The sequence below is a fragment of the Octopus sinensis genome, linkage group LG8, assembly GCF_006345805.1.
Source record: "Octopus sinensis linkage group LG8, ASM634580v1, whole genome shotgun sequence".
In the NCBI taxonomy this organism is placed as follows: domain Eukaryota; kingdom Metazoa; phylum Mollusca; class Cephalopoda; order Octopoda; family Octopodidae; genus Octopus; species Octopus sinensis.
The window spans coordinates 76,516,586-76,529,365 of NC_043004.1; positions in this window are offsets into that span (position 1 = coordinate 76,516,586).

Sequence of the window (12,780 nt, forward strand, 5' to 3'; positions counted from 1 at the left end):
TTCTTGTTCTCTTGTTCTAAAGGTTCTGAGGATCCATCCGGCCAGTCGTCTACATTTCATTGCCAATTTAGCAACATGTACACGAAAGATCGCGTCATCACTCATGTAAATACCTAGGTCACGCACTGATTGTGCCTCTGGGATTGCTATCCTCCGGGTCCAGTGTATTCATTGGGTATTGCATTTAGTTTTGCATGCTGATAGTATAGAGCTTGAAACTTTTCAGCATTGAACTGCATGCTATTCTTTTCGGCCCACTTGTATATTTTGTCTAGCTCACATTGCAGGTGTTTAGTATCCTCAGGGTTCTGTATTGCCTGTGAAACTTTTGTATCATCTGCATAACTTGTGATCGTGGCTCTCTGCGTGGCTGAGGGCATGTCTGAGAGGGCCATTATGAACAGTAGTGGTCCCAGAACAGTGCCCTGCGGAACACCGCTCACTATTTGCGTGTTAATGGAAGTGGCCCCATTGGCCACTACCACCTGACTTCTATCTTTCAGAAAGTCATGAAGCCATTCTCCCAGTTTTCCAACTATGTTGAGATCACGCAGTTTGTGACATATCATTCCATGATCGACTTTATCAAAGGCCTTTGCAAAGTCGAGATATATCACTTCCACATTTGAGTGGTTGAGCAGCCGTTTCAGCACCCAGTCATAGTGTTGTAGGAGCTGAGTTAAACAGCTTCTCCCTGGTCGGAAACCATGTTGGGTGTCGGGCAGCAAGTCATTTTCTTCAAGGAAGGTGATCAGCTTCCTTCCGACTATTCGTTCCATGACCTTGCTGATGTGTGAGGTCAGAGAGATAGGTCTATAGTTCTTGGCTTCCGCTCTGCTACCTCCTTTATGAATGGGGCATATTTTACCTTCCTTCAGTTTTCTTGGAAGTTTGCCAGCTGCAAGGAAGCTCTGAAAGAGGAACTGCAGTGGTCTTGCTAGGACTCTCTTACATGCTTTTAGGAGGATTGCCGGGAATCCATCGGGGCCAGTAGCTGAGTCTGTTTTCATTTCATCTATAGCCTTGATTACATCGTCTTCCTTTATATCGATGTAATCTATCGTCGCCGCCTCTGATTTTATATCTGCAGTGGTAAAAAAGTCAGTTGGATTGGTGATTTGGAGATGCCCAAGGGGTGGAGTGAAAACACTCTTGAATTGCTCATTCAGTATTTCACTTACCTTCATTGGTTTTCCTGTAAGTGTGCCATCCTTTTCGAGGAGTGGCCCTATTCTACAGTGCACCGTAGCTGTTTCTTGGCATACCTGTAGAAAGCTCTGGGGTTAGATTTATGTTGTCTATAGCCAGGCTTCTTTGTCTGCTCTTTCCTTTTTCATGGGAGAGTTTCAGACATTTTTCGATTTCCAACAGTTTTATTTTTAGGCGGGACTTTTCACTGCTTTCAATCTGTTTGTTTAGGCGATTTGAAAATTTCGTACGCCGTCTCATTAAAATTTTCCTCTCTCTGGGGATTTTGTTCTTGTGTACAGTGGCCTTTCTCTCTGGGACACATTTGTAGCATATGGCTTGCATTACAGACATGAATTGTTGAAGTTTCACGTCGATGTCTGGCGAGGAGAGACATTTAGGCCAGTTTTGTTTGAGGATCTCTTTCTCAGTTTGTTTCCAGTTTGCCTTATGGTAGTTCAAGCTGGAAAGATTCTGGGGGTTTCTTGTAGGCTGCATGTCCGTGCTCTCTTTTGGCCCGTACATGGTCAGCTCTATCATGTTGTGATCCGAGAGTAGTGTCGGTGTCACTTTCACATTATGGATGAGATCCATGTCATTTGTGAAGCATTATCCATTATTCATTTATTAGAGGCTTACAGTTGTTTCATAGATGTGTTTGAGTGTGTTCATGGTTCAATCTTTTCAATTGATTGATTGATTGACTGAAAATAAAGCCAGAATGAGAATAGGGTGGAGGAAATTCAGAGAGCTGTTACTTCTGTTGGCCACAAAAGGTTTCTCTCTCTGATTGAAAGGAAGATTTTATGATGCATATATGTGGACAGCAATTCTACATGGCAGTGAAATGTGGGCCTTGAATGCAGAGGACATGTGAAGGTAAGAAAGGAATGAGGCTAGTATGCTCTGTTGGATGTGTAGTGTAAGTGTACATTTTTGACAGAGTGCTGGTGTTTTGAGAGAGAAGTCAGGCATAAGAAGAATTAGATGCTGTGTGCAAGAAAGAAGACTATGCTGATTTGGTTATGTGATGCAGATGGTTATGTGACAGCTCCATGAAGAAGTGCCAATCTTTCAAAGTAGATGGAACACATGGAAGTGAGAGACCCAGGAAGACATGGAATGAAGTACTGAAGAACAACTTCAGGATGCTGAACCTTTCAGGACGCAGAACCAAGATGCTTGGCTCTTTGCGGTACTCATGAAGACCTGTACTCTGCAGCAGAAGTGTTAAGACCAGTCCCGCTGGTGGTGAAAAGCACTCGTGGCAATGCCACATAAAAGCACCCATGTGGTACCACATGAAAACACCTGTATGGTGTCATGTAATAGCACTTGTGCAGCACCACATAAAAGTACCCATGTGGAAAACATAAAAGTACATGTGTGGTGCTACATAAAATCACCCAGCACACCAGCACACTCTGTAAAATGGTTGGCGTTAGGAAGGGCATCGAGCAGTAGAAGCCATGCCAAATCAGACTGGAGTCTGGTGCAGCTCCCCAGCTTACCAACTCTGGTCAAACCATCTAGCCCATAGACAATGGACATTAAATGATGATGATGATGGTGATGATGATCATATATATGTATGTGTATATGTGAGGTCACTTTTGAGTGCTACTGGTAATATGTAAACTAGCACAACCTGTTATACAACCTGTTACATGATTAGGTTGTTGGAGACTAAATTGACAACACCAGATCTTTATCAGTAAGATGGGATTTGGACACCCAGTAGGATGACAAATGACCCTTCAAAGGATGGATGAACTCTAAAGAGTCAATGGCCATCCAGTTACATGGTATACATCTGCAAGGATTAAAAAATTCTGATTTAGTTCCCAGGAAGGAGAGCATTCAGGTCACCAAGGTGGGTTGGTCTTTGAACTGTGGCAAAGGCATCTAATCTGTTGTGTGTCATTCATTGAATTTATGGCAAATATTCACACCAACTTCCTTCTTTCAGTGTTTCCAAAAAAGTGTAGCTGGTCCGACCGAAGTCTTCATCGCTGAGAACAAATAATCTGAGTGAATGCTCTAATGGTCTACTGGCTGTTCAACCCTTATCCATCAAAGCTGACAAGAGAATCCACTATATACATACATGCATACATACATACATACATACATACATACATACATACATACATACATACATACATACATACATACATGTATGCATGCATGCATACACACACACACACACACATACATACATACCCACACACATACATACATACATCATCATCATCATCATCATCATTTAGCGTCCGTTTTCCATGCTAGCATGGGTTGGACAGTTCAACTGGGGTCTGTGAAGCTGGAAGGCTTCATCAGGCCCAGTCAGATCTGGCAGTGTTTCTACGGCTGGATGCCCTTCCTAACGCCAACCACTCCGTGAGTGTAGTGGGTGCTTTTTACGTGCCACCCGCACAGGTGCCAGACAGAGCTGCCAAACGGCCACGAACGGATGGTGCTTTTACGTGCCACCAACACGGGGGCCAGACAGGGCTGGCAAACGGCCACGAACGGATGGTGCTTTTACGTGTCACCGGCACGGGGGCCAGGCGAGGCTGGCAACGGACACGAACGGATGGTGCTTTTACATGCCACCGACACGGGGGCCAGACAGGGCTGGCAAACGGCCACGAACGGATGGTGCTTTTACGTGTCACCGGCACGGGGGCCAGACAGAGCTGGCAAACGGCCACAAACGGATGGTGCTTTTACGTGTCACCGGCACGGGGGCCAGGCCAGGCTGGCAACAAACACAAACGGCTGGTGCTTTTACGTGCCACCGACACGGGGGCCAGACAGGGCTGGCAAACGGCTACGAACGGATGGTGCTTTTACGTGTCACCTGCACGGGGGCCCTGATGTTGATCAACCTCAATTTGGTTTGATTTTGATTTTGACTGTTCTCACTGGTCTTGCCAGGTTTTCTCACGCACAGCATACTTCCAAAGGTCTTGGTCACTGGTAATTTCCTTGGTGAGACCTAAAGTTCGAAGGTCGTGCTTCACCGCCTCGACCCAGGTTTTCCTGGGTCTACCTCTTCCACAGGTCCCCTTAACTGCCAGGGTGTGGCACTTTCGCACACAACTATCTTCAGCCATTCTCATCACATGACCATACCAGCGCATACGTCTCTCTTGCACACAACAACTGATGCTTCTTAGGTTCACTTTCTCTCAAGGTACTTACACTCTGTCGATTATGAACACTGACGTTACACATCCATCGGAGCATACTAGCTTCATTTCTTGCGAGCTTACGCAAATCCTCAGCAGTCACAGCCCAAGTTTCACTACCATGTAGCATGGCTGTACGTACACATGCATCATACAGTCTGCCTTTTACTTTGAGCGAGAGGCCTTTTGTCACCAGCAGGGGTAAGAGCTCTCTAAACTTTGCCCAGGCTATTCTTACTCTAGCAGTTATACTTTCAGCGCACCCACCCCCGCTACTGACTTGGTCACCTAGGTAACGGAAACTATCAACTACTTCTAGCTTTTCTCCCTGGAAAGTGACGGAAGTTGGTCTCAGAGCATTTTCAGTGTTAATTGTTCCTGAGCATCTGCCACATACAAAAACCATCTTCCTAGTTAGCCTTCCTTTGACATTGCTGCACCTCTTATGTGTCCATAGCTTACACTTGGTGCATCTTATAGAGTTTCTACCTACACCTTTTCTACAGATCGAGCAGGGCCATCTACCTGAAGGCGTTTGTGATTGGTCTACCTTCCTACTTATTAGGACTTTGGTTTTGGCTAGGTTGATTCTAAGGCCCTTCGATTCTAAACCTTGTTTCCATACCTGAAACTTCTCCTCTAGTTCTGATAGAGACTCAGCAATTAGAGCAAGGTCATCAGCATAGAGGAGCTCCCAGGGGCATCCTGTCTTGAATTCCTCCGTTATTGCCTGGAGGACTATGATAAATAGGAGGGGACTGAGGACTGAACCTTGGTGGACCCCAACCTCTACCCTGAATTCTTCACTGTACTCGGTGCTATATTTTAGTTAATTTCAATGGGGAAAGTTGATTTGTAAGACAAGTAAATCATAAGACAAGCTCAATCATGGAACGAATTAAACTCATACTGCAAGGTATCACAGTATTTATATAATATATACATGCATACATACACACACACACACATACATACATACATACATACATACATACATACACACACATACATACAAATATATATACATGTCTGCTTTCCATACTAGCATGGATAGGACGATTTGACTGAGGACTGGCAAACCAGATGGCTGCACCAGGTTCCAATCTTGATCTGTAGAAACTCTGCCAGATCAAGATTAGAGCCTGGTGCAGCCATCTGGTTCGCCGTCCTGTCAAATCGTCCAACCCATGCTAGCATGGAAAGCAGACGTTAAACGATGATAATGATAATGATATATCCTCCTCCTCCTCCTCATCATCATCATCATCATTATCATCAACATCATCATTTAACATCTGCTTTCTATGCTGGTATGGGTTAGATGGTTTGATTGGAACTAGTAAGCCAGAGGGCTGCACTCAGTTCCACTCTGGTTTCTACAGCTGGATGCCAACCACTCCAAGAGTGTAATGGGTGCTTATCGTGTGCCGCCAGCATGGGTGCCATTTACACGACACTAGCAATGACCACAAATATGATTCCATTTGGCTTGATGAATCTTCTGAAGCACAACATATCATGAAAGGTCTCAGTCACTTGTCATTGCCTCCATGAGGCCTGACATTTGAAGGTCGTGCTTCACGACCTCATCTCATGTCCTCCTGGGTTTACTTCTTCTAAAGGCTCCCTCCACAATTAGAGCTCAGCACTTCTTTACACAGCTGTCCTCATCCATATGCATCACATGACCATACAAGCACAGTCATCTCCCCTGCACATCACATATGATGTTTATATATACATAAATACAATAGAACCTCACAGTATGAGTGACCCATTGTACGATCAATTTGCTGTAGAAGCCAAGACTCGTACAAATTTCTGTCTTGAAGTTCAAGCAGAAATCCCCAGTACAAGCACACAAATCATCCCATCTTTAAGGTAATTCAGTTAATAAAACCAGTTTACATGTTTCTTTTGCATTCTCTTTTTCATAATTGTCATTTTACTTATAACTACACCTTTTCTGTTTTAAAACCCATAAGAAAATTTTTTTGAGTAGTTTTCAGGGGGCCGGAATGGGGTAATTATATTTTAGTTAATTTCAATGGGGAAAGTTGATTTGTAAGACAAGTAAATCATAAGACAAGCTCAATCATGGAACGAATTAAACTCATACTGCAAGGTATCACTGTATTTATATAATATATATTTATTGATAGATACTGCCCTCTGACAGGCTCCCATACTGGTGGAATGTAAAAAGCACCTACTACATTCTCAGAGTGGTTGGCATTTGGAAGGGCATCCAGCTGTAGAAATCTTGCCAGCTGTAGAAACCTCAGAGCCTGGTGCAGCTTTCTGGCCTGCAAGTCCTCAGTCAAACCGTCCAACCCATGCCAGCATGGAAAGCAGACGTTAAACGATGATGATGATGATGATAGCATTTTTGGCAAGTGTCTTCCACTACAGCCAAAGACTCACCAAAGCCTTGTGGGTGGATTTGGTTAACAGAAGAAGACCATTATGTGTGTGTGTGTGTTTTGTCCCCTACTACTGCTTGAGAACCAGTGTTGGTGTGTTTCCATCACCTCAACTTAGCAGTTCAGCAAAAGAAGCTGATAGAAAAGGTACTAGGCTCAAAAAAAAAAAAATAATAATAATAATAAATAATAATGGGGTTGATTTGATCAATTAAAACTTCTTTAAGGCAGAGCCCCAGCATGGCTGCAGTCTAATGACTGAAACAAGTAAAAGATAAAAGATAGCATATTAACATAATATATTAATGCATTTATGTAATATGTTAATATATATTAATATATCAATATATATTAATACATTAATATATATTCATACATTAATATATATTAATATATCTATATATATTAATATGTTAATATGTATTCATACATTAATATATATAATATATCAATATATATATTAATATATTAATATATTATATATTAATATTACACTCTGAATTACCAAATAAGTAATATTCATGACAGTTTTCTACAAGAATGAAAAGATTAGCCAAAATTACAATAAAGAATAAAATTGAAATAAACACTTGGGCCTCAAAATTCACAACAGACAGGGAAAGGTGAGTCAAGATAAAAATTTATACCCCCAAAATCTACAAAACTTCTAAATATTTGCCAGAACGAAGCAGTGAGTCAACTTGAGTGAATCCCCAAGTGTACAAAACTCACAGCTGTTTACAACAAACACAAAAAGAAGGTGAGTCAACAGGACTGAATTCCCAAGAGAGAACACAAACTTGAAGATAATTTGATGGATTGTTATTATTTTCAATGAATAACATCAAGTTAAACAAAAGCAAAACCAAACAAAAAGGAAATACTAAACAAAACAAAGCAAACAGATTGGATATTTTATAAAGGTCACTCTATGCAAATATGTTATGTGTGTGTGTGTTTTGTCCCCTACTACTGCTTGAGAACCAGTGTTGGTGTGTTTCCATCACCTCAACTTAGCAGTTCAGCAAAAGAAGCTGATAGAAAAGGTACTAGGCTCAAAAAAAAAAAAAAATAATAATAATAATAATAATAATGGGGTTGATTTGATCAATTAAAACTTCTTTAAGGCAGAGCCCCAGCATGGCTGCAGTCTAATGACTGAAACAAGTAAAAGATAAAAGATAGCATATTAACATAATATATTAATGCATTTATGTAATATGTTAATATATATTAATATATCAATATATATTAATACATTAATATATATTCATACATTAATATATATTAATATATCTATATATATTAATATGTTAATATGTATTCATACATTAATATATATTAATATATCAATATATATATTAATATATTAATATATTATATATTAATATTACACTCTGAATTACCAAATAAGTAATATTCATGACAGTTTTCTACAAGAATGAAAAGATTAGCCAAAATTACAATAAAGAATAAAATTGAAATAAACACTTGGGCCTCAAAATTCACAACAGACAGGGAAAGGTGAGTCAAGATAAAAATTTATACCCCCAAAATCTACAAAACTTCTAAATATTTGCCAGAACGAAGCAGTGAGTCAACTTGAGTGAATCCCCAAGTGTACAAAACTCACAGCTGTTTACAACAAACACAAAAAGAAGGTGAGTCAACAGGACTGAATTCCCAAGAGAGAACACAAACTTGAAGATAATTTGATGGATTGTTATTATTTTCAATGAATAACATCAAGTTAAACAAAAGCAAAACCAAACAAAAAGGAAATACTAAACAAAACAAAGCAAACAGATTGGATATTTTATAAAGGTCACTCTATGCAAATATGTTATGTGTGTGTGTTGTGATTATTATTTTTGTTGTGTGTTTGTGTGTTTTCCAGCATACATTAAAAATCTTTCATTCACAGACAACCAGATATATACATATATATAATAAGATATATATATATATAATATATATATATATATATACATACATGCATACATACACACACACAAATACACATGCACACATACACACACTCACACGTGTATGTGTGTGTGTATATATAATATATATATATATATACATAGATATATATAGATACACATATTTCTATATCAGAAGCACAAAACATCCCAAAAAAGGCACATATATATATACATATATAAAAATGTATATTCCAGTCCACATATATTTATACATGTGTGTGTGTGTGTGTGCGTAAAAATAATCTTCTTTCACACACACACACACACACATACACACACACCACACATACATATGCTCATACACAAATAGAAATGCACATTCAGATGTCCATATACATTTATACATACATGTGTGTATATAGATTCCCTAACTGTGTATGAACATTAATCAAGACTATATACATACACACAACACACGCACACACACACATATGTGCATCTATGTGTGTGTGTTGTGTAATAGGCACAGATGTGGTTGAGAGGCTTGTTTTCCAACCTTGTGGTTTCAGGTTCAATCCAGAGTAAAAGATAATTAAATGATATCAAGTAATTGTTCAGTCATTAATTTTCATTGTTTTCAAGTTTAGAATGAAGAAAACATTTAAGAGTTTTAATAAAAGGTTTGATAAAGCAACAAATTGAAGAGTAACTTCAAAAAGTACCTACACTTGATATATCAATACATAAACAAATAAGGATCCACCAGCAACAAGTAAGGACCCAACACCAACAAGGATCCACCAGTAACAAGTAATAATCCACCAGCCACAAGTAAGGATCTACCAACAAGTAAAGATCTACAAGCAACAAGTAAGGGTCCACCAACAACTAGTAAGGATCCACCATTAATGAGTAAGGATCCACCAGCAACAAGTAATAATCCACCAGCCACAAGTAAGGATCTACCAACAAGTAAAGATCTACAAGCAACAAGTAAGGATCTACCAACAACTAGTAAGGATCCACCAGCAACAAGTAATAATCCACCAGCCACAAGTAAGGATCTACCAACAAGTAGAGATTTACAAGCAACAAGTAAGGATCTACCAACAAGTAAAGATCTACAAGCAACAAGTAAGGATCCACCAGCAACAAGTAAGGATCCACCAGCCACTAGTAAGAATCTACCAGTAACAAATAAGGATTCATCAGCAATAAGTAAAAATCTGCCAGCAACAAGTAATAATCCACCAACAGCTAGTAAAGATCCACCAACAGTGAGTAAGGATCCACCAGCAACATGTAAAGGCCCAGCACCAACAAGGATCCTCCAGCAACAAGTAAGGATCCACCAGCCACAAGTAAAGATCCACCAGCAACAAGTAAGGATCCACCAGCAACAAATAAGGATCCACCAGCAATGAGTAAGGATCCACCAGCAACGAGCAAGGATCCACCAGCAACATGTAAGGATCCACCAGCAACATGTAAGGGTCTCCCAGCAACATGTAAGGATCCACCAGCAACAAGTAAGGATCCCCCAGTAACAAGTAAGGATCAACAAATCCAAGGTAGCCAGTAAAGTGCAAAGCAATCACAGACTGTTACCTCTACTACTGAAAAAACAGAGTCTGGAATCTCAATCCAGAAAAACACTAGAAAATATATGGATATGGATGTTACTGTGCTGAAATCAACAATTAAAGCAACAAAATCCATGAAATTCAATGTGTTTCTGAGCAAAACACTTCATTTCACATTGCTCCAGTTCACTCAGCCGTAAATGGGTCACCCTGTGCTGAAATAAATTTTTTGATGAGTAAGGGATGGTGATCTGCTTGCCTAGTCAGCGGGGCGGCATCGTTTGAAAGCTAAAAAAACAATGCAAAGCGCATTGTAATCAGCGATGTATAACAACATCCGATAGCCTGGTTGATGTCATGATCACATGATATAGGATGTATTACTTTTCTAACTTTGTCAGAGTTACAAAATTACTATGGTGGGAGTATGGCAGATATGGTAGTAGGATAAGAGAGTCTGCAAAATTAATTTCAAAAAGTAATGAGGACTGCCATATGATAATGCAGTAAATATGATTGGTAAATACGATGGAATGTAGTAAAACATTCTCGAGATAAAAATGCTGTGTATATTCCTGGAGATTCGCTAAACCTTGTCTGTTGTGCTTTAATAGATGACAGATTAGATTCAATAACACTGTTTGTCGTTGTCCAAGAAATACCATGTCTGATGGCATAAAAGATGCACAGGCATGTTAGCTGTAACCCCAATTAGCCTACAGTAGTGAGTGTTCGGAAGAAAAACTAGCTAACAGGAAGCCCTATTTTGTATATTGGACCTGGGGTAATATTTTCAGACTTTGCTTTTTCTTTTTTTGGGGGGAAAAATTGTGCATTTTATAGGCCATCGAATATGGTATACACTTCATTTCATCTTCAACAAAGAGGCAGCCAGGGTTGTTATCAAGCTTAATGCACAATGTAAAAGCAGTCGTATATATTCCATTAAATTCAAATGTGTATGTGTGTGTGTGTGTGTTAGGAAGGGCATCCAGCTGTAGAAACATTGCCAGATCAGATTGGAGTCTGGTGCAGCCATCTGGTTTGCCAGACCTCAGTCAAATCGTCCAACCCATGTTAGCATCGAAAGCAGACGTTAAACGATGATGATGATGATGGTATGTGTGTATATATATATATATATATATATATATATATATATATACATACATGAGTCATGTTTTTTTTTATAACCAGCTATACACCTATTCTAATATTTTCATAGATAGGAAACAGGAACAGAGCCTGGACTATATATTTGCATATAGATATTTGAGTACTGTGTATGTCAATGTGTGTATATGTCTCTCTCTCTCTCTCTCTCTCTCTCTCTCTCTCTCTCTCTCTCTCTATATATATATATATATATATATATATACATACACACACATGTGTGTATGTATGTGTGTGTGTAATTATGTTGTTTTTGTATTTGGGAGTGGAGTAGGTGGGGTAGGTGGGGTCTGAAGATATGATTATGTAAAAGGGAGTGTTTTTATTGATCTGATATTTTATCAAGCATTCACTCATGTATGTACGTATGTTTTGTGTATATGCACGTAAATGGGTGACGGTGGGGGGGGATGAATGTGTGCAAGCCGGTATCTCTCTCTCTCTCTTTGGTGTATTTGTGATATACATGCACACACACATACACATTTACACACACACATATACATACACATGTGTGTATACCTGTGTGTGCTTATGGTATGTATGTCTAGTTGTTTTCTTTTTCTATTTACACCTGTCAACTCAGTGGTGGAAGCAGTGTTGGTGGTGATGATGGATGGTGGTGGTAGAGGTGGGAGTGCTAGTGGTGGTGGTGGTGGTGGTAGTAATGGCGAGGGTTATAGTGATGGTTGTAGTCCTGTTTGTTGTTGTTGATGTTGTTCTTGTGGTGGTGGTAGTGGTGGTAGTGGTGGCGATAGTGATGGTTGTGGTGGTGGCAGTGATGGTGGGGATAGTCATAGGTGTGGGGTGATGGTTGTGGCGGTGACACTGGTGGCAGTTTAGGTGGTGGTGGACATGAGAGTGGTTGTAGTGGTGGAGGTGGGAGTGGTGGTGGTGGTGGCAGTGATGGTGGTGATCGTCATAGAGAGTGGTGGTGGTGGTGGTGGAGGTGGAGGTGGAGGTGGAGGTGCGAGTGGTTGTGGTGGTGGGGACAAAGACAGCAGTGCACAGGTGTTATTGTTTTTGTTTTATTCTCTAGCAACTGTTGCCTTCAGTAAGCCTTCAACCACCCCGCCCACCTCAAACCACCACCACCACCACCGCCGCCACCGCCACCATCAGGTGACTACCTTTTTCCTGCTTGATTCTTTTGTAGTTAGGGTTGCCTAAAGGCTGGGGGTTAGTCATCTTCAGTTTAGTAAGATATGTCAACCACCATCAGCCATCAACCATCACCACCACCACCACCACCACCATACCCACACACCCCGCCCGCTTCCGGTGTGTAGGT